The sequence below is a fragment of the Podarcis erhardii genome (assembly GCF_964252035.2).
Source record: "Podarcis erhardii genome assembly, chromosome: 4".
In the NCBI taxonomy this organism is placed as follows: Eukaryota; Metazoa; Chordata; class Lepidosauria; order Squamata; family Lacertidae; genus Podarcis; species Podarcis erhardii.
In genome coordinates, this window is record NC_138508.1 from 58001997 (window position 1) to 58023341 (window position 21345).

The 21345-nt window shown below is 41.0% G+C and overlaps 1 protein-coding gene across 2 annotated transcripts in view; it reads right to left on the bottom strand.

Annotated features, from left to right (window-relative positions):
- LOC309340083 (cystathionine beta-synthase-like) overlaps nt 1-10028 on the bottom strand; it is a 38356-nt gene extending 28328 nt beyond the window's left edge. The window contains exon 1 of one of the 2 annotated variants that reach the window (XM_081858591.1): nt 9910-10028. The gene's annotated coding sequence lies outside the window, so the exon portion shown is untranslated. Of the gene's footprint in view, nt 1-7900; nt 8073-9909 lie in introns of those variants that run through there. The other variant, XM_081858592.1, reaches the window with a different exon arrangement.
- Between the last annotated feature and the right edge of the window lie 11317 nt (nt 10029-21345).

Consider the following 21345-nt stretch of genomic DNA (forward strand, 5'->3'; position numbering starts at 1 on the left):
GAACTTAAAGAAGATAAGTCCCTTGACCCAGGGAGCGTCCACATATTCTTACCCCTTTTTCTTAATGGTGACACTGACTATTCATAACAATGGAATATTCTTCACAACTGTTGAGCAGGGCAGAGGGGTGGGGTAGGTGGAGACAAGCGACAACAATTAACTATCATGATGTTCTCTGTTCCTGCTGCACAGAAAAAGCATTTTGGTTCCTGAAATTCATTCTGATTATGCAGATAAAATGTAACTGATAGAATTATATGAGATGTCGTATGAGTGTGTGAAAACAGTCTAGGTCCAAGGATCCCCAGGCATGCACCTCCAGATGATGGAGCTGTCAGACACCATCCTGGCACCCAGGTATCTTCACTTGGTCGCAAGTGGCTGATCGGTGCAAACTGTGCCTGGCGCCTGGCTCATTTTGAATACAGAGCATCAGCCAAGGGTTTTTAAGGAGGAACTGGGGGTAGATATATCCCATTGCTCCAAATGGGCGAAGACAGGCACAGATGTCGTAGTTAGTGGGGAGTATTGCTGTATATCACTTGCACATTAGGAGCTGATATAACCGGGTTCACTAATAAATAATTAAAACGCAGTTGTTTGCCCTCATTGGTCCAGGTGCAGGACAATGTGCTTCCATATATACCTGTAGCTCTCCAGATTTTGTTGGATTCCAGCTCCCATCATCCCCAACCACTGGCTATGCTGGCTGGAGGTAATGGCAACCTGGAGGGCACCGAGTTCCCCTTCCCTGATATAGACCCTTCTATATCCATCTTCTGTTTATGCCCTACGACTTCCATGGCAGTTGCAAATGATACTAGGAGGATCTCAGTTACTTCATAGTAATGCCTTATGTGTGCCAAGATTATGCAACACCCACTTGAGTGGCATTCAGTGTATCAGTGTACAGAAGCCGAAGTCATCACACTTTGCATGACATTTATAGCCTTAAGGGTGTGTAATCTCAGCTCCACTCATAGCATGGGTCTTGCCAAACAGATTTGGGATATCTATTTCCTAAGGTTAATCAGTTATATTAAGGAGCCTGGGAGTCGTTCCAAAATCTTGTTGGTATTTACGATATCATCCTGGCACTGCATGCAACGGTCTGTGGCAAGAAGTAGCAATGTGGTAAAGCAGGGGAGAGAAACAAACTGGGCTGGCGGGGAAGAAGAGAAATGAGAAATTAAAGCATTTCCCTTCCCTCCACTGTCCTGGGGTCCGATATATAGAAAAGCGTGAAACTGTACAGGAAAAAGGAAAAGAAACAGCCTGCAAAACTGTCACCTGACTGCTGGGCTCCCAGGACAGCTCACTCAGCATGAGACTCTTAATCTCAGGGTTGTGGATTCGAGCCCCACATTGGGCAAAATATTCCTGCATTGCAGGGGGTTGGACTAGATGACCCTGGTGGTCCCTACCAGGTCTATGATTCTATGATTAACATCAGACTGGGGGAGGAGGGAGCAGCATTGCAGAATCCACCTATTGATGCAGCTAAGATTGCAGCAACTTTTAGTGCCTCCTCTCCTTGAACTTTTCCATCTCACATCTTAGGTACATCCTCTGTTAGAACAAACTGTAACTAAGAACTTGAAACTGTTAAATTATTTCCTCCTGCCTCCCAATCCATGTTCACTTTGTTCTGTGTCTTTTAAGATTGTAATCCTGAGGGCAGCATCCATCTCTGTCTCTCTGTGTGAGAATCCTTAGCTGCTTTGGGAGTACAGTGTTACCTCTGGATAAGAACGGGATCCGTTCTGGAGCCCCGTTCGCATCCTGAAGTAAACGTAAGACACGACTGTGCATCTGCACGTGCCGCGTTTCGCTGCTTCTGCACATGCGTGTGTCATCATTTTGAGCGTCTGCGCAAGCGGCGAAACCCAGAAGTAACGCACTCCGTTACTTCTGGGTCGCCGCAGAGCACAACCCGAAAATACTTAACTTGAAGCTACTTCAACCCGAGGTATGACTGTATTTCTTGGCTAAAAGAGTGGGATTTTAAATACATGTAATTGAACTCCTTCAAAAATATGTGTCCAATGCAAAGGTCTGCACTGAGGTAATAAAGTGCTTTAGAAATAAGATACATAGGTATAGGATTGGGTATAGTGTCTTGACAGTCAGACATGTGAAAATGATCTCAGGATTGCAGCTGGTCAGTGCTGAACATGAGTCAGCAGCGTGACACAGCTGCAAAGCGGCTAATGCGACAGCAGGCTGGGTTAACAGATCGTTTCCAGGACACACAAATTAATAGCTGCACTTTATTCTGCTCTAGTCAGACTTTGCCTGGAGAACTGTCTAGTTCTGAGTGATGCAGTTTTAAAATGATGGGATGGGTTCAGACAAAGAGAACAAAGATTGTCAGGAGTTCAGAAAACAAGTCTCTATCAGAAAGGAACTGTGTGTGTCTAGCACAGAGAAGAGAATCATAGAAAGACAAGCAAATCGTAACATGTAGCTGAGGGGCTTTAATAGGGAAGGGCGGAACAAAAGCCTCTATTGCTGATCACACTAGGGATCAGCTTGTGCTTTAGGTTTGTGTGGCAGCAAGTCAGCAAAATGGCCCAATTTTACTGGACCTTCAGTCTCTGCTAAATTCAGCACAAGGCCCATGTCAAAAATTAGTAGGTGAGTAGTTTAACAGGCCTGTCCCTGCTTGTAGGAAAGTATTGCATCTGAGACAAAAGTGATAGACAGGACTTGCTCTGATGTGCTAGTTTTATGTGCTGGGATTTTCAAAACTTCATTGTTGGGGACCGTCCCAAGATGTGATTTCCCATTCTGCATCTTGGAACGGTACAGCTTGAATTGAATTGTGTATCCCTTTAAACCAGAGCTTTCTGAACTGTGTGTTGCAAGACGTTAGTGTGTCGGCTGCAGTGTGTAGGTGTGTCACGCAAACACACCCCACGCTCCTCCAGGGGCTGGAAAGGGAACAGTTTAACGTCCGGTTTCCTAGTAAAACTGAACTACTGTGTCGCGAAATGATGCAAAACTGAATCACTGCATCGTGAAATGATGCATGTCTAAAAAGTGTGTCACCAACATGAAAAGACTGGAAAGCTCTGCTTTAAACCTTGGGGTGGAGCATGCTTCAGCAGAAACGCTTATGTACCAACCACTCCTCCTCGGAAATGGAATTTGCCTTGTGTGGCTGTATTTATTTAAGTGGTGCGTCACAAATTCAGTTCATTGTGGAAGAAAATCACCTGCTTTCCATTTCTAGAGAAAGTCTCAAGTCAAAGCTAGCCCACAGTTGACTCACAGATGTAACTCTGGTAGTTTGATAAGAGGACTTCTCAGACCTTGAAAACAATATTGGGCTCTGTTATGACTGGAGAGGGTGTGCCCAGAAGAAAAGCTTTACACACAAATCTCCTAAAGATAATAACACATGATAGAACACTGCATTCTGGAATCATTTGCAGGTTGTTTACCTTAAATCTTCCTTGTTTTCACATGTTAAATACTTTTTATGCACAACTGCTCTCAATAATTATGTGTTCTTCATGTCCTAAAGCAGGGGCTGGCCAGATTGCTATCTCCCTGACCCTTTATGGGCCAACTTTGGCAGGTGGGTGAGGAACATTGGCAAGGGGGCTGCTTATGGTGGGTATCAGTATGCGGTGAGTTACGGCACCAGTTCCATCAACCAGAGTGGGGGGATCGTTGAAAAACAGCTTAACAAACTTACAAAAGAAGCTCAACAACTGTTCTTGCAACTCCCCCCCCCCCAAAAAAACCCCTCAACAACTTTCTTAATTGTTAAATTTCTTAATTTCGGGCTCCCAAAAATAAGGGTCGTCTTATACACTGGATTGTGTTATACACGGAAAAATACGGTAGAGCTGATACAAGCCTGAACTTTGCCCAGCCTTGGCCTATCTTTGTAAAATATTTTAGTTGGGGGTTTTTAATTCTTCTGTTACCCCTACAGGTTCACTTCCCTAATATAAGTAAAATGAGAAGAAAAGCTTTTAAGATAATTTTGTGGGGGAAACCCCAGATCACACATCATGTAGCAAAGATGCTAATTGGGTGGGAAGCTGGGCTTCATTTGTCTAGAGGCAGGGCAAGGCAAGTTAGCACTAGTGGACCATGGAGGCGTGAAGAAAACCACAAGCCTGCTGCCAGGAACATTTCGGGGTGGAGGATTCAATTATATGGCGCCAAAAGGATGCCATTTCATCACTCTTCCATGCAGAGGGTTGGGGGCAGCCTGTTTGAGTTCATAACTTTATTCTAACAAGACTCCCGCCCCAGGCTTCAAGCAAGCTCTGCATGGGCCTGCTTCCATGTTACCTTTCCATGTTCCTGGCCTACCCGTTATGAGAGCTGTCAGAAAAGGTGGGCAATTTGATGCCAAAAATCTAATGGCCCCTTAACAACTTCAGATATTTCACAATTAATAAGGCCCTCAGATTAAGCCACACATTTCAAAACGGACTCCAAAATCCAGCAAATCCTTAATTTTTAAAATTAAAAATCTCAATAATACTTTAACTTTCCTCAGATTCAAATGAGGTCAGTGATATGGACTCCGTCACTGTCACTTTCCAGTTCAACTGGATGTTCCTTCCTTCCTAGGAGGCGAACAGAACTAGAAACCTGCTCTTAGCAAAGTTGTGTTTATGAACATTTTGGATAGAGGTTTCTCCATTGCAGTGCCAAAAACTACAATAATGTCTTTAGGTAGGCCACTGGACCCTCAGTGTCTGAAACCCCAACCCCATCGGGGGTTTTTTAATTTGTATCATTCGGGCTTATTTTTCTGGCAGAGACACTGAGAGGATGATATTTTAACAGGTCTTTTAATTGTCTTTGTTTGTATGCATTTGCATAAATGTTGATTTTCCCATTGCTACATGCCACCTTGAGCATGACTTGTGTGCTCCAAGTAACTGTCAATAAATCTCCAGGATAGCAGAAGTGCTGCAAAGCACCTGATGTCAATATTTTTAAAATACAGAGCCAGGGTATGGTATATTGACATAACTGGAATTTGCAGAATCAATATATTAAGCAACATCCTGGCATTCTCAAACATCACAAGGCAATCCCTATCTTGATGACTTGTTTACTAGTTTGCTAAGCTATCAGGGAATTGAGAGGGAAACAGGATTTCTACAGAAAGTAATCAAATGGTTTCTATTTACACTTTGAACAACATTATTATTATTATTTGCACTTTGTAGTCATTTCTTTTTACAAAATGGAACTCAAAGTGACATACAAAGGAAAAGTAGCATGTAAATTAAAACCAACAGAAAACTAAAACATGCTTAATAATAATTAGTTTAATAATGATGATAATTTTATTTATACCCCGTCCCCCGTCCATCTGGCTGGATTGCGCCAGCCACTCTCTGACCATCTTTTCAAATATGAACCGGCAATTTCAAGTGCAAAAAGCCTGTGTGCGTACTCTCACACTTTCACGCAGGTACACCACCTACAAAGCTTACCTCATTTTATGGAGGGATTAACTCTGGGTGAGAAAAGGGACAACAGACATGCTCTGATGGGTATTCAAAAAAAGCTTACCTCCCTGAACTGAATGAGGCAGCCCATTCACCTAAGGACTTTGATATATGTATGGATAGAGAGAAAAGTCAGAAGTTCAGTACAGCCCACTTTGAAACAGTTATTGAAAAGACAGGGCCAGAAGTGACTTTTACAGTGTAATGTTGCAACAGTAGAAAGAACCCTGATCTTTTGGCACACAGAAACTACTACAAAAAAACAAAATACAATTCAATCAATTTGTAGTGAAATCATGTGACTATCTTGAAAGCCAAAGTTTGACTTTACTCAACAGTGAGATTTCATAAAAAGGGCCTCACCAGATGTTGAGGATTCCCCATGATGGGTTTTTCATGATGTTATCAGGACTGTTATACCCAAGCTTAACCTGAGTCAACAGTGTGATGCAGCAGCCAAACAAGCTAATGCTATTTAGCTGCATCAAAAGAAGTATAGTGTCCAGATCAAGGGAAATAATAGTACCACTCTATTCTGCCTTGGTCAGACCACACCTGGAATACTGTGTCCAGTTCTGGGCACCACAATTTAAAGCCATGGTTCTATGAATACCATTTGTGCCCGCAAAGCTCTGAAGTGACCACACTGCTGCATTTGTAATAGATGCATGCTCCTATTAAATGTTCTGCTAAAATCCTGTGACTTTTCATAGCACACATGTTCTGGGGGCTTTGTTGTTGTTATAGCCCAAGACTGCTCCTCCAGGAGGCAAGAATGCAGTAACATTGGGGAAGAACTGCAGAACAACTAATGAAGCAGAATGATGGCCCAGGATAAATCCACTATTAATGTACTACTGTGTTGATGTCACATTGCAGAAAACACCCACAAAAATAAACAAACAGCAGTCTGGAGGGGCCCAAACAAAAGCCAAACACACCCTAAAGCATCTCGCCAGCAAGCCACATTACTTATCAAAGGATTTAAATTATCAAAAAAGAACCAAATCCTGTTCAACCTTGTTTTTTCAGCCTCATCTTCAAACCTTGTGTATATCTATGTCTGTTATCTTTACAACGTTGAAGATGGCAGTTATATTACCTTTCACATATGAATGCTTGTTGGCATAAAGACAGCAACTACATGCTCTTGCCAGAAAGTGAGTTACCACAGAACAAAACCACAACACAAAACTCTTTGGACATGCACAACCTATTAATAAAGTATTTGAGCTAAGGTGTCTTGTCTATCGCTACATCTACTGGTATAGGCAATTAAACCCACATCTAAGTATTTGGAAAGTTATGCCCAAGATAGAATTCCCTTAAACAGCTACAATAATCATACAAACATGTTCCATCAACTCATGAAACGATTTCACAGAATACCTATCATCCCTTCCACTCAAGACTCGGATTTTCATTTTGTTTGAGAGGAATCAAAAGATAGGTATCTATCATTACCACACAAACACACACATCTGGGCTCTCTTTCATCCCCACAAATACAGAAGAGATGTTAAAAGTGTGGAAAATTCTGACATACATGGGTCCTTTGCTATTTGAAAATTGAGAATTCACAAGTATGTTCAAACTAATATTCCATTTCTATCCCATCTGTAGTCATAATTTTTTTTATTATATTCTGCACCTATTTTGTCAATTGACTATCCCCAAAGTGCACGAGCCCTGTCCTCATTTTATATTTACACATTCACTGAATGCACAAGAGGGACCAGGATGGTTTCTGCTTACTTTATCCCCAGCCTTGATACATTTGATACACTTGATACAGCCTTGATACAGGTGAGAACAAGCTCTGTGTGAATGTAGGATCTGAATTGAAGATCAGGAGTTGCAACTAAGAATGAAGACCCTCCAGTTGCATGCACTCAGAGCACATTCTTACCTTCAGCACAGCCAGTGGCAAAGCTAGCAAGCATAATGATCCCCCTCCCCCTCCATATATTCAACGAATGCGAAATTATGAAGGTGTGAACAAAGCTTCCGTTTCAGTCTTTAGGACATTTCCAATGATGCAGTTGAGGAGGGTGTGTCAAGAACGCTCATTTTGTCATTCCCTGAGGCACATGCTCACCAAACTGCATCTTCAAAGATCCATGTGAGAGTTATATACAATCTGCCTATATTACGTCAACAACTTAATAATTAGCAAGAGTAAACACTATCTCAGATAATGCCTCTTTTTAACCGAATAAGACTTCAGAAGAATAAACCAGGTATAGGAAAATAACTGTTCACTGTTTTACTTCTAAAGCAGTGCGGAACTTTAAAAATGTTTTCCCTTCCACATAACTATTTGCTTACCCACACTCACAGTAACTGCATACAAATGATTTTTAAGGCACACTTATATGGGTACAACCCCTATAGAACATAGTGGGACTTACTGCCAAGTACAAATGCTCTGTAAATCAGTCACAGAATTTCAAGCCTCAGGGACATCTGTTGTTTTATCTTCATAGAATCATAGAATTGTATAGTTGGAGAGGACCCTGAGGAACAACTTGTACCTTTTCTTGTAAATTGCTTCTAAATATGCCTGCCCCTTTTCAACAAAAAGATCCTGGGAAGTACGTGCAGTATCTAAGATCACTGCTTCACCAGGGCAAAAAGGGTATACCTGCAACAAAAGGTAAAGCATTCAGTCTCATACCATGAATTTGCAGGCATAATGGAAAAAAAACCCACTGTAGGAACGGATCCCTTTAAGAAAAAGGAAACCACCAAAATTTCTGGAATTTTGCCAGACTGGAACCATATCCAGTATCTTTTGACCTCTGAACTCTTTCAGAAAAGCTCTCCAACCATCGTATCTGCAAAAGGCATTTGTAACTTGAGTTTGCACAAGATGCCCAACCAAGGCAGATCCTGTTTCTAATGTCCATGCATTTCGGCAAGATGTAGGCTCAAATGAGTCATACACTTTTGAGTTAAGTTCAGCTTTTCATTTCCTACATAGTGGCCAGAATGTAGAACTGAATTGAGAACTACACTCATTCTCTATCCAGCGTTAATGTTCTTCATCTAAATGATGCATTTCAGATTAATCACATTTTCACTTATAAGGCTGGAATTGGGTTTTGCTTAAGGAGGCCTGCAATATGAATGCTGCAACTGCATTTTAAAACTCCTAACATCTGCACCTGGCAGGGAGTGCAAACGGCTCTAGCAACATTTTACGTTCACCTACCTGGGAGAAAGCCCAACAGAATTCAGTGCAGCTCATTTCAGAGCAAAATTACTTAGCGTCACACTGTCAGTACCACCCTAAGAAATCTATTTCTAGAATACATAAAAAGAGGCCTGCTGGAGCAGACGAAAGGCCCATCCCACACCATGATCAATCAAGCCCAGAAACTATAATAGTCTTGCCCAATTTTTTGTGGTTTGTTTTTGCTTTAATAACTGAAACAGACTGATTTTGCTTTAATAACTGAAACAGGTTGTGTACACATGGGCTTAGCCAAAAGGAGGCAGGGAGGGGCAAATCCCCCACTAACTAAATCAATAAAAATCAATAAAAATACATAGCTAACTGAGATTCTGCCTCCCCTAACAAAATGCCTGCCCCTCCCCCAACAAAAATCATTGCTATGCCCATGTGTGTACACACTATACATTAAATCACCCCCACCCCCCACCCCCCAAAAAAAGAATATTGGAAACTGTAGCTCTTTGAAGGGTAAACTACAGTTCCCATGACTGTGCATGTGTACTTTAAATGTATGGTTATACAGCCTAGGTAGAGGATTTCATGAGAAGTATATGTTGGGAAAGATGGAGGGCACTAGGAGAAGGGGACAACAGAGGACGAGATGGTTGGACAGTGTTCTGCTACCAGCATGAGTTTGACCAATCTGCGGGAGGCAGTGGAAGACAGGAGTGCCTGGTGTGCTCTGGTCCATGGGGTCACGAAGAGTCGGACACGATTATTATACAACGATTATTGCCTCCGTCCTAGTAAGCATTTTCCCTCCATTGCCTAATGGGGTTTTGCTGTTTTCTGGAGAGATAGCAAGGTAAGGCTGGCCCCCCACCAAGAAAAATTAAAGAAATAAAGTTCGTTCAGAAGCAACCTTCACTAAAGCAAGCAAGAATAAATTAAAACCCATCATCTGCCGTTTGGCGCTGCTTCCAGTTCACCTGTTGAGAACTAGATGATGCAACCGGAAGGTGAATGAGAAGAAAAAGGCGCTGCCCCAAGGCTCCGGGACGGGGCGGGGGGAGAAAAAGTGCCCAACGCAAACACACCCTTAACAAAGAAGTCCTCTAGCGATTGGGGCGGTCAGAATTGGCGCTGCCTGCACCTCGTCCTTTCCTCCCCACTTATTGCCCTACATCAGATGCGCATCCCACTCCTTACTAATCGCGGGGAGAGGATAAAACCAAGACTCACCTGGGTGCCTGAAAGGAAGGAAAGGGCAGCGGGCTAGCTGCGTGGATGGGAAACGCTCCCCGCAAGCAGAGCAGAGAAGCAGCGCCCGATCCAGCCGCGCAGAGGGTTGCTCGGCGTGTGCAAGCAGCCTTACCCAGCCCACATTCTCTTTTGGAAAGAGCGCGGGCGGTGATTGGCTAGGACGGGGGCGTAGGGGGGACACACCCCGCCAATGAGAAGGCGGCGTGTCAGTCCTGCAGCCTGCGCAGATTAGATGGTTTCTCCGAGCTGCATGGCAAAGGGAAATATTACGACACAGGGAACTCAGCTAGATTGTAGGGCGGCAGTTCTTTTGCTTGAAGACTCGCTTTCCGTGTTAATTTTGATGCCTTGGCACTCTCTCTCTCTCTCTCTCTCTCTCTCTCTCTCCTTAGACACAGCTGCTCATAATAAGATGCTATGTAAATATGGCTTGTGTTTTAAGCTGCTAATGTGAACCTACCCTTTATCTGTTTAGGTGTTTAGGCGTTTTGTTTTTTATGTTTTTTAAAATTAGCTCTGAATCTTATTTGCCATTGATTTTAGATATGTGCCTCAGGCATCTTCCAACTGGTAAAAGAACTGCCTCAAGGAGCTAATTCTGGGTATCATGAACAATCACCAACTTGTTATTTAATTTATTGTATTTTTACTGACAGGGAGAGGCACTTGTAAGATTTTTTTTTTAAATAAATATTTATTGACAATTTTTTTTTTATAATTACAATACCAAAAAACAGTGTAACACATATCTTAACATATTTTCTTAACTTCTTTGGACTCCCTCACATCTCCCGCTCCTGCGTTCCTAAATATAAAATTTTAACCAGCAATTTATCACCTTATTTCCATTCTTATTTTCTAATTTTCCAATTGTATCTCTAGTTTTAGATATCATTTATTCAAACCTTAAAGATTTAAATTTAGCCTGATAGTTATCCAAAATTTGTCTTTTCTTAAGTTTAACTTATCTTCATATTTCACTTCATCTAGCTTAATGGTGCCATGTTATTTATAATCTAGCATCCTTCTTAACATTCATACAATTTACAATGTTTCTGTAGGTAGGTCTTGAATTTCTTCCAGTCTTCTTCTACCGTCTCCTCTCCCAGGTCTCGGATTCTGCCGGTCATCTCAGCCAATTCCATGTAGTCTATCAGTTGCATCTGCCATTCTTCCAGTGTGGGTAGATCTTGGGTTTTCCAATGCTTGGCGACGAGTATCCTTGCTGCCGTTGTTGCATACATAAAAAAAGTTCGGTCCTTCTTTAACACCCTCTGGCCGACAATACCCAGAAGGAAGGCCTCTGGTTTCTTAGGAAAGGTATACTTAAATACCTTTTTCAGCTCATTATATATCATTTCCCAGAAAGCCTTCACTCTAGGGCAAGTCCACCAGAGGTGAAAGAACGTTCCTTCATTTTCTTTACATTTCCAACATTTGTTATCAGACAAATGGTATATTTTTGCAAGTTTAACTGGGGTCATGTACCATCTATATATCATTTTCATAACATTTTCTTTCAAAGCATTACATGCAGTGAAATTCAGCCCAATGGTCCACAACCTTTCCCAGTCCTCAAACATGATATTATACCCAATGTCCTGTGCCCACTTTATCATAGCCGATTTGACCGTTTCATCTTGTGTGTTCCATTTTAACAGCAAGTTATACATTCTTGAAAGTACTTTAATCTTAGGCTCTAACAATTCCGTTTCCAACTTCGATTTTTCCACCTGGAATCCTAACTTTTTGTCAAGTTTAAAAACTTCTTTAATCTGAGCGTAATGTAACCAATCTCGCACTTTATCTTTCATTTTCTCCAGACTCTGCAATTTCCAATTATCTCCATCTTTTTCTAATATTTCCCAATACTTCGGCCATTCGGCCTCCATATTGAGTCTTTTCCGGGCCTTAGCTTCCAATGGTGAAAGCCACCTTGGAGTTTTATTTTCCAATAAGTCTTTATATTTTGTCCAGACATTAAACACTGCTTTTCTGACAATATGGTTCTTGAAAGTCTTATTAATCTTAACCTTGTCATACCATAAATATGCATGCCAACCAAAAGCATTGTTAAAACCTTCCAAATCCAGTACATCAGAGTTTTCGAGAAGCAGCCAATCTTTTAGCCAGCAGAAAGCTGCTGATTCATAATACAGCCTTAAGTCTGGCAGGGCAAAGCCCCCTCTTTCTTTCGCATCAGTTAATATCTTAAACTTGATTCTGGGCTTTTTGCCCTGCCAGACTTCCGGTTTGGATCGCTAGCAGTGCGGGAGCGCGGAGAAGTCTCTCCGTTCTGCATGGGGTTTTTGAGGGGCAACGCATAGGCACTGCGACCCCAAAATCTCGAGGGGGTCCCCCTCGAGAGAAGCGCAACCAGCAGCGTCTGAGTGGTCCAGAAACTCCTTCGGGTTTTTTCTATTTTTGGAGAAGACTCGGGAGCGACGGGATCGAGGGACGCACTCCGGTAAGCTCTGCGAACCCCATGCGGTAATGCCTCCAGTACCCACTGAAAACGGCGACAAACCTCTGCAAATTTAACACCTGATGCCCTCGGCGTTATGTGATAAAGGAAGGTGCTGAAAATTGAGAAATAAAAACCAAGGGGCGAAGGATGTTAATAGATTGAGTTAAAAGAGCCCGACCTGTTTTCGGATCAAAGATGGCGCTGAAACTAAAATCGTAAGAGCGGAACAAAGAGATTACTACTTACCCGCTGTAGGAACGGAGAGTGAAAGTCCCCGTCGGCAGAGCGGCGGGGCAGAGGAAATAAAATTGTAAGAAAGTAACCAAGTAAGGAAAACCTTCAGAGACTTTGTATTGCTTTTGGGTGACGGAGATAGAGCTAGAGGCGGATTTAAAAGCGGAAACTAAGCGGGGAAGAGGGAGGAACGGAGGAAGGAGGAAAGTATAATGCATAGTCGGCGCTGAAGAAATAAACGTCTTCCCTCCCCTTCATGAAACCGGACGACAATATTGAAAATAATTAGAAAATTGCGTGTCTCCCTTTTCGATTTTTTTCCCCGGACTTTACAGACTTGACTTTAAAAGATTTGGCTTCTCTTTTTACCTATTCTATTAACAGCGGGGGGAGCGTATGGTTCGGGACCCGCGATATACGGCCCGCCAGCATCTGCTCCCTTTTCATAGCGACTAAGTTGGATTTTCTACAACTTGGCTCTACAAAAGACTCAGTTAGACGTTGGGGGAAATCCCGCGAAACGAAGGTTGCAACACTATTTAGGAAAGGAAATTTCACAAAAAACTTCACCCACGACTCTCCCCCCTCTTTGTTAGAGGTCGACGAATAAAAGAACTCTTCGGACAATCTCAGTAGTAAAGCGTAAAGTCAAGAAGCTGAACCTCGGTCCAGACCCTCTTCCCTTTGTGGACTATTTTTGCATTATAAGGAGTACCTGGAAATCCTTTTTGTTCCTTATTTTTTTTTATTTTATTTTTTTTCCCTCTTGTCCCCTCCCTGTTCTTGTCTTCTCCCTTGTCCTGTTCTGTCTCTCCCCTCCCTTACCCCACCCCCTCCTCTGTATTAGTACTAACAGGAATAGCAGCCGGATAGCAACCAGAAAGATTTCTGAATAAAGTCCCCACCATGTGGATTAGGCCAAACAAGTGGCTGAAGAGGGTTTAAAGGAAAGAGAAATAAACTGCTACAACTTAATGAAAACTATAACAAAACTGGGTCACTGAATATACTTACAGTTCTATAATTAATCTTCATAGTTTTCCATTTAATTCTCTCAAACCTGTCTTCCACCCCCCCTTTCCTTTCCCTCTATTTGCCCCTGTATTCTTTTTTCCCAACCCCTTTGGCCTCTCTCCCTCAAAGACAAATAACTTCTCTAGGTGGGGATAGTATACTTTTATATTGTCTAAGTGGTCAGTAAGGTGTGAGTTTGCCTGCGTAGCGGAACTTAGAGGAGAAATAGAAGAGATTGTAAGAGTTCCAATCTGGTTTAAAGGCAAGCTAGTAAATCATTTGTTGAAATAATTAAGATCATATAAGACTGTGCGCCCTCTAGGGGAGAGCCTCAAGAAGTTAAGTTAAACTTTGTTGATTCTTAAAGAAAGGGGGAGATGGCGGGTAGGGACGGGAAGAAGGGAGCGGGAACACCACTAGAGAGGAGAACTTCACGACAGGAAGAAATTAAAGATTTGGATGTACTATGGATGAAAATAAAAGAAGAACTTAAACAGAATGAAATTCATATAGAGAAAAAATTAGGAGAGATGCAGGATTCGATTGACAAAAAAATAGAGGGGGTGGTAGGAGAACTGTCAAACAAGATAAAAGAATTAACGACCCGAACAAAATCTTTAGAGGAATCAAACAAAAAAGTACAAAAAGAAATGAGAGACCAGAGAAAGGAAGCGGAGAAAGCAAGGGAGAACTTTGGAGAATTAAGCAAGACCCAGGATCAAGTCCTGGACAACCTAGCATTGATGGAAATGAAACAAAAACAGCTAAACCTAAAATTTAGGGGAGTGGGGGAAGAAATAAACGAAGATATCAAAGGAAAAATAATCAAAGAACTGGCGAAGTGGCTAACCTTGAAAGAAGAAGAAGTAGCTCAAGCAATAGAAAATGCCTTTAGAATAAAGATAAGACCCAAACAAAATAAACTGAAAAAGGTCCCAGGAGACTGCTTGGTGATTTTTAAATCAATAGAGATGAGAAACAGAATTTTGAGAGAGAGCTACAAGAAAAAATTAGTAATCGATGGAAGACCAATTATCATCTTCAAGGAAATACCGATTAGGCTTCTGCGTAAGAGAGAAGGCTATAAACAATTAGTTAACATTCTAAGGAAAAATGGAATATATTACAGATGGGAATTCCCAGAAGGGATTTCCTTTTTTTATAAAGAAAAAAGATTTAAGATCGCAGAAAGTCAGGAAGTCAGTAAATTTCTACGTAGATATGAGAAAGACCTTGGGAAGATGGAGGACAGAGGCGGGGGGAGGGGTGGAGGGAGGGAGGAGACAGGTGTCGCAGGATCGGGAGGAGGGGAGGCTGGGAGGGGCTTGGAAGGAGAGGATGAAGAGGAGGGGGAGGGGAGTGAGACAGGGGAGGAAGAAGGTGGTGAAGAAGAGGAAGAAACAGAAAGCGAAACCACCCGAATTTAATTTGGTAAAACTCAAATAGGAAAATCACTGATTTTAGTACTAGACAAGAGTAATAATGAATCTTAAAATTCTAACATGGAATGTAAACGGTTTGAATGACAAAACTAAAAGGAATAAAATTGCAAATGCTATGAAAAAGAAAAGATTGGATGTAATCTGTATGCAAGAGACTCATGTAGCCAAAAAGCACAAACATGTCTTGTCAAACAAGAACCTAGGAACAGAATTTATAAGCTCTTCGTCAGAGAAAAAAAAAGGAGTAGTAACATATGTTGATGAAAGATGGGAACCTAAACTGATCTATAAAGATGAAGAAGGAAGGATTTTGGGAGTACAAATTAACTTCCAGGGGGAAAAAATCAATATTGTAAATATATATGCCCCAAATTCAAATAGATTAGAATTTTTCAAGAAACTGGAACAAGTCCTAATAAAATTAGAAAATAATAGGTTGTTGTTATTGGGTGACTTTAATGCTGTATCTACACCAGAGATGGATAGACAAACAGAAAAGAAAAAACGAAACCAAGGAAAACTTCCAAAATCATTCCAAGATTTGGAAGAGAATATGGATCTTATAGACATTTGGAGACATAAGCACCCAACAGAAAAGCAGTTCACTTTTTTTTCAGAGGTACATAAAAGTTGGGGTAGAATAGACCAAATATGGTCCTCGAGGGAACTCACATTAAGAGCTACTAAATGTGAAATTCAACCGAGAACCCTCTCCGATCACAATCCAATAACACTGGAAATAAAAGGTCCAACACAAGGAGGTTTCAGGTGGAGGTTAAATGAATATTTATTAGACAATGATGAAGTTATTGAAAAAGCCAAAGCCACCCTAAAAGAATATTTTGATTTGAATCTTAATGTAGGAATAAACTCAGAAGTAGTATGGGATGCCAGTAAGGCGGTCCTAAGAGGTTTCTTCATCCAACAAAACAGTTACAAGAAGAAAATAAGACAGCAAAAGAAGGAAGAAATTCTCAAACAGCTTAGAGAATCAGAGAAAAAACTAACAGACAACCCGAAAGACGAACAAAGCATACAAACAATAAAAATATTACAAACACAATATTCGATGCTAATGAACCAAGAAATTGAATGGAAAGTTAAGTTAATGAGGCAGAGATATTTTGAATCGGCAAACAAAACTGGGAAACTACTAGCCTGGCAACTGAGGAAAAGACAAAAACAGAATGTGATAAACAAAATAAAAGTAGGGGAAGAATTGATAGAGGACCCAAAGAAGATACAGGAAAATTTTCTTAAATTTTATGAGAAGTTATATAAAAAAGGAGAAGAAGATTTAATTCAGATAGAGGACTATCTCAAAAACTGTGAAGGAAAGACTGTAACAGAAGAAGAGAGATCTCAACTAAACAGACCCATAAGAATAGAAGAAATTCAGGTGGCGATTAAAAAAATGAAGTTAGGGAAAGCTCCGGGACCGGATGGTTTATCGGCAAAATACTATAAAGTTTTGGAAAGTCAATTGACACCAGCGCTTTGCAAGACATTGAATAATATCCTGAAAGGAGGTAAAATACCTGAGTCTTGGAGGGAGGCATTTATAACGCTAATTCCAAAACCGGACACAGACAAATTGAACATTAAAAATTACAGGCCAATATCTCTATTAAATAACGACTATAAAATATATGCAGACATCATGGCAAGCAGACTAAAAAAGTGCCTAGCAAATTTAATCCATAAAGACCAGGCGGGTTTCCTCCCGAACAGGTTTTTGAAAGACAATGTAAGACACGTTATAAACATAATTGAATATTTGGAGATTAACAACGAGATACCGGCGGCACTGATTTTCATAGACGCCGAAAAGGCGTTTGATAATGTCTCTTGGGCGTTTTTAATAAAATCTATGGAAAAGGCTGGGATAGAGGGAGAATTCCTAAAAGGAATACAGGCAATATATTCAACACAATTGGCAAAATTGGTAATAAATAATAATCTTACAAATACATTTAAAATAGAGAAGGGAACAAGGCAGGGGTGCCCTCTCTCCCCGCTCTTATTCATCATGGTGCTTGAAGTCCTGGCGAACAAATTAAGATCGATACCAGAAATACAAGGAATTAAAATAGGGCTGAAGGAATACAAGCTAAAAGCCTATGCGGACGATCTGATGTTATCTCTGGAAGAGCCGCAAAGAAGTATTGGTAAAGCGCTGGAGGTTTTAGAAGATTACGGCAAATCATCAGGCTTTATATTGAATAAAATAAAGACAAAGATGCTAATAAAGAATTTAGGAAAGGTGGAAAAAGAAAAATTAGAGAGAAAATATGGCATATTGGTAGCAAAAAAAATAAAATATTTAGGAATATGGCTTACATCAAAAAATATAAATTTAATTGAAGACAATTATTCGACAACATGGAAAGAAATCAAAAAAGATATGGATGTCTGGAATAGAGTCAATCTCTCATGGATGGGTAGGATGGAGGCAATAAAGATGAATGTCCTTCCAAAAATGCTGTTTTTATTCCAAAACATTCCTGTAATTAGAGGGTCTAAATTATTCAAAGACTGGCAGAAAACCCTTTCAAGATTCATATGGCAGGGAAGGAGGCCAAGGATCAGATTTAAATTACTCACGGACCGAAAGGAGAGAGGAGGACTCGCAGTCCCTAACCTAAAATTGTATTATGAAGCCGCCTGCCTATGTTGGGTTAAGGACTGGATAACATTGGAAGATTCTGACCTATTGGACTTGGAAGGGGCAGACAATAGGTTTGGCTGGCATGCCTACCTATGGTCAAACAAGGAAAAAGCCCACAAGGGGTTCTCAAATCATATTATCAGGGGCCCACTATATGAAGCCTGGGAAAAAAACAAAAAGTTGTTGGAATGGAGAACACCTTGGTGGTTGTCCCCAACAAACATCCTAATAATTAAAAAAATTAACATGGAAGAGCCAAAATTAACATATGAAGATTTACTGGTAAGATCAGAAGACAGTTGGAAACTAAGACCATATGAGGAGCTGAAGGGGAAGTTGACAAGCTGGCTACAATATCATCAAATCAACGCAATATGGACAGAAGACAAAAAAATTGGAATGAATGACAAGAAATCGAAATTTCAGACAGAAATAATAGAAAGTAAATCTAAGTTACTATCCAAAATGTACAATATATTACTAGATTGGGATACAAAAGACGAAGAAATTAAAGAAGTTATGGTGAAGTGGGCGATAGATCTGGGGCATAACATAGAACTGGAAAAATGGTCAAAGCTGTGGAATGAGGGAATAAAATTTACGGCGAGTGTTGCAATTAGAGAAAATTTAGAGAAGATGATATATAGATGGTACATAACACCAGAGAAACTAAATAGGATGTACAAGACTGGTAATAAGGCCTGCTGGAAATGCAAAATAAAAGAAGGTAATTTTATACACATGTGGTGGACATGTGAGGAAATTAAAAAATTTTGGAACATGATATATAATGAGTTAAAAAAAATATTTAGATACACGTTCCCTAAAAAACCAGAGGCCTTTTTATTAGGTATGATTGGGGAGGAAATTAGGAAAGAAGATAAAACTTTATTCCAATATTCAACAGCAGCGGCCAGAATGTTAATCGCTCAAAACTGGAAAAGTACCCATATACCAACCGTAAGGGAGTGGCAAACAAAACTATACGATTTTGTTGAATTGGCAAGAATGACGCAGAGAATCAGAGACCAAAAGAATACAAAGTTGAATAATGATTGGTCTAAATTCATGGCATACATAGAAATTAACTTTAAAAACCTACCAACTATAGCAGGTCTAATATAAAACTTCCGATGTGTAAACTAACAATCAGTATTAGCGGTAAAAATGATATTTTTAAAAAAAAAATTAGAAATCCGAAATCAATAGGGAAGGAAGTCAGATAGTGTGTGATCTGTATTGGTCTAATGTTTATTTTTTATTTCTATCTTTTTTATTTTTTCTCCTTTTTGACCTGTCCCCTTTTTCTCTTTTTGTGATGGTGCCCTTACATTTTTTTTTTTTTTTTATTTAATGTTTTGTGTTTTACTTTTTTGTGAGTATGTGAAGAACGAAACTTAATAAAGAGAATTAAAAAAAAAAAAAAAAAAAAATATTTTGTCCAGACATTAAACACTGCTTTTCTGACAATATGGTTCTTGAAAGTCTTATTAATCTTAACCTTGTCATACCATAAATATGCATGCCAACCAAAAGCATTGTTAAAACCTTCCAAATCCAGTACATCAGAGTTTTCGAGAAGCAGCCAATCTTTTAGCCAGCAGAAAGCTGCTGATTCATAATACAGCCTTAAGTCTGGCAGGGCAAAGCCCCCTCTTTCTTTCGCATCAGTTAATATATTAAACTTGATTCTGGGCTTTTTGCCCTGCCAGACAAATTTGGAAATATCTCTCTGCCACTTCCCAAAGCACTCCGTCTTGTCCACAATCTGCAAAGTTTGAAACGAAAACAGCATTTCTGGCAATACATTCATCTTTATAGCAGCAATCCGGCCTAACAAGGAAAGTTTCAATCTTGACCAAGGCACTTGTAAGATTTTTTGCCTCAGCTACTGAAATAACCTGCCCAGCCTTGAGTACTTGGACAGTTCACATATATTCATTGTTCCTCCTCAGGGACCCTACAGGTCATTAGTCTAATAGGAATCTCAACACGTGCCCCCCCCATCCAGTTTAATACCATATCGAACCCTGCTTAGCTTTGCAAATGTGCTACCAGTTTTATTACTGCACCACCACACTGAGAACATTCAGCAGAGATGCTAACATGTGGCAGGATTATATGGTTTAAAAATTGGTATCTCCGATATACTAAGAGCAGCTATTACTTATTGCTGTTTATTTAGAGCATTTGTACCCCCCTCTTCAGTCAAGAAAAACTCTGAGGTGGCTTATACACAACCAAATTAGTACTAGCCTGCAGGCCTATATAACCTGAAAGACACGACACAGAAGCAAAACGTGATGGTGAGAAAAGAGTGGGAAGCAAACTCAGACATTTGCTCTTAACGTTAAATACTGTAGTATTTTTTTATGATGACCAACTGGCATGAAAAGAGTTCATAGGCAGGAAGAGTTTGGCGGAGCTGCTCCTTTAGCAGGGCTCCTTTAGCACGGCTCCAGCCTGCTCTCTCACACTTTTGCACACACTAAAAGCAGCAGCAAAAAACGATCCCCTTGCCCTTGCCCTGCCCACCTCTCCTGTAAACAGTCTCAACTCTTGCTGGCGGCTGGCCTTCCCTTTCAAGCAATAGGCATATTGCGCAGCCGCCACTCGAAGCTGTCGAATCACACCGGAAGTGTGTGCTAGTCCGCGCTTCCTCCCTATATCTCGAGCTCAAGCCGGCGGCACGCAGCGCAAGATGCGTGGGTGCCGGGCTGCGTGGCTCCAATCAGCGCCTGCACTGGACTACGCTGCCGAGCGATGCGCTTTGTCTCCCGCGGGCAGGAGGATACGGAGCCACTGCGCCGCGGCTAAAAGCAAGCCTGAGTCAGCGCGCCCGATCCATCGCGAGCCTGCGTTGCCGAGGGAGCCACCAGCGCCGCTGCTGACTCATCATCGTAGGCTCGTTTCTTGCTGCGAGCCCCGTCCGTTGGCGTCGCCTCTTCCCATGAAACGTGCCCTTGCAGGATCGAGGGACATTTCACACATTGTGAAATGGATACCCTGGTGAAGATTTCCATCTGAAGATGCATTTTCTCATTGAGTTGCAATAGTAATGCACTCAAGTCAATGGACAAACCACACTGAGCACCATGATTTGCTTTAAAGAAGTGTTTAAAAAGCAAGACAAAGTTTCAAGAGTACAGCATTCAAGCAGTTGACTGGTTTATGTTGTGGGGTATTAGTCCGGATAGCATCTGAAGGCCATTTTATTTTTTTGACCTGCAATCCAGGCACCCCCCCTTATATTTGTGCCCCACACCTATCCTATATTTCTTCCCGCCTAAGTGTATAACTTTACATTTTTCCCTATTTAAATTCAATCTGTTAAGGCCATCTTGAATCAGATTCTGTCTTCTGTAGCATTAGTTACCCCTCCCAGTTTGGTATTATCTGCAAATTTGATGAGCATCCCCTCAAGATGTTGAGCAACAACAGACCCAGAACAGAACCCTATGGGCACCCCACATGTCATTTTTTCAGGCTGATGAGAAACCATTAGTGGGCCAGCCAGCTACAAATCCACCTAACAGTTGCCTCATCCAGCCCACATCGACTTTGTCAGAAGACTTATTGAAATTGAGATA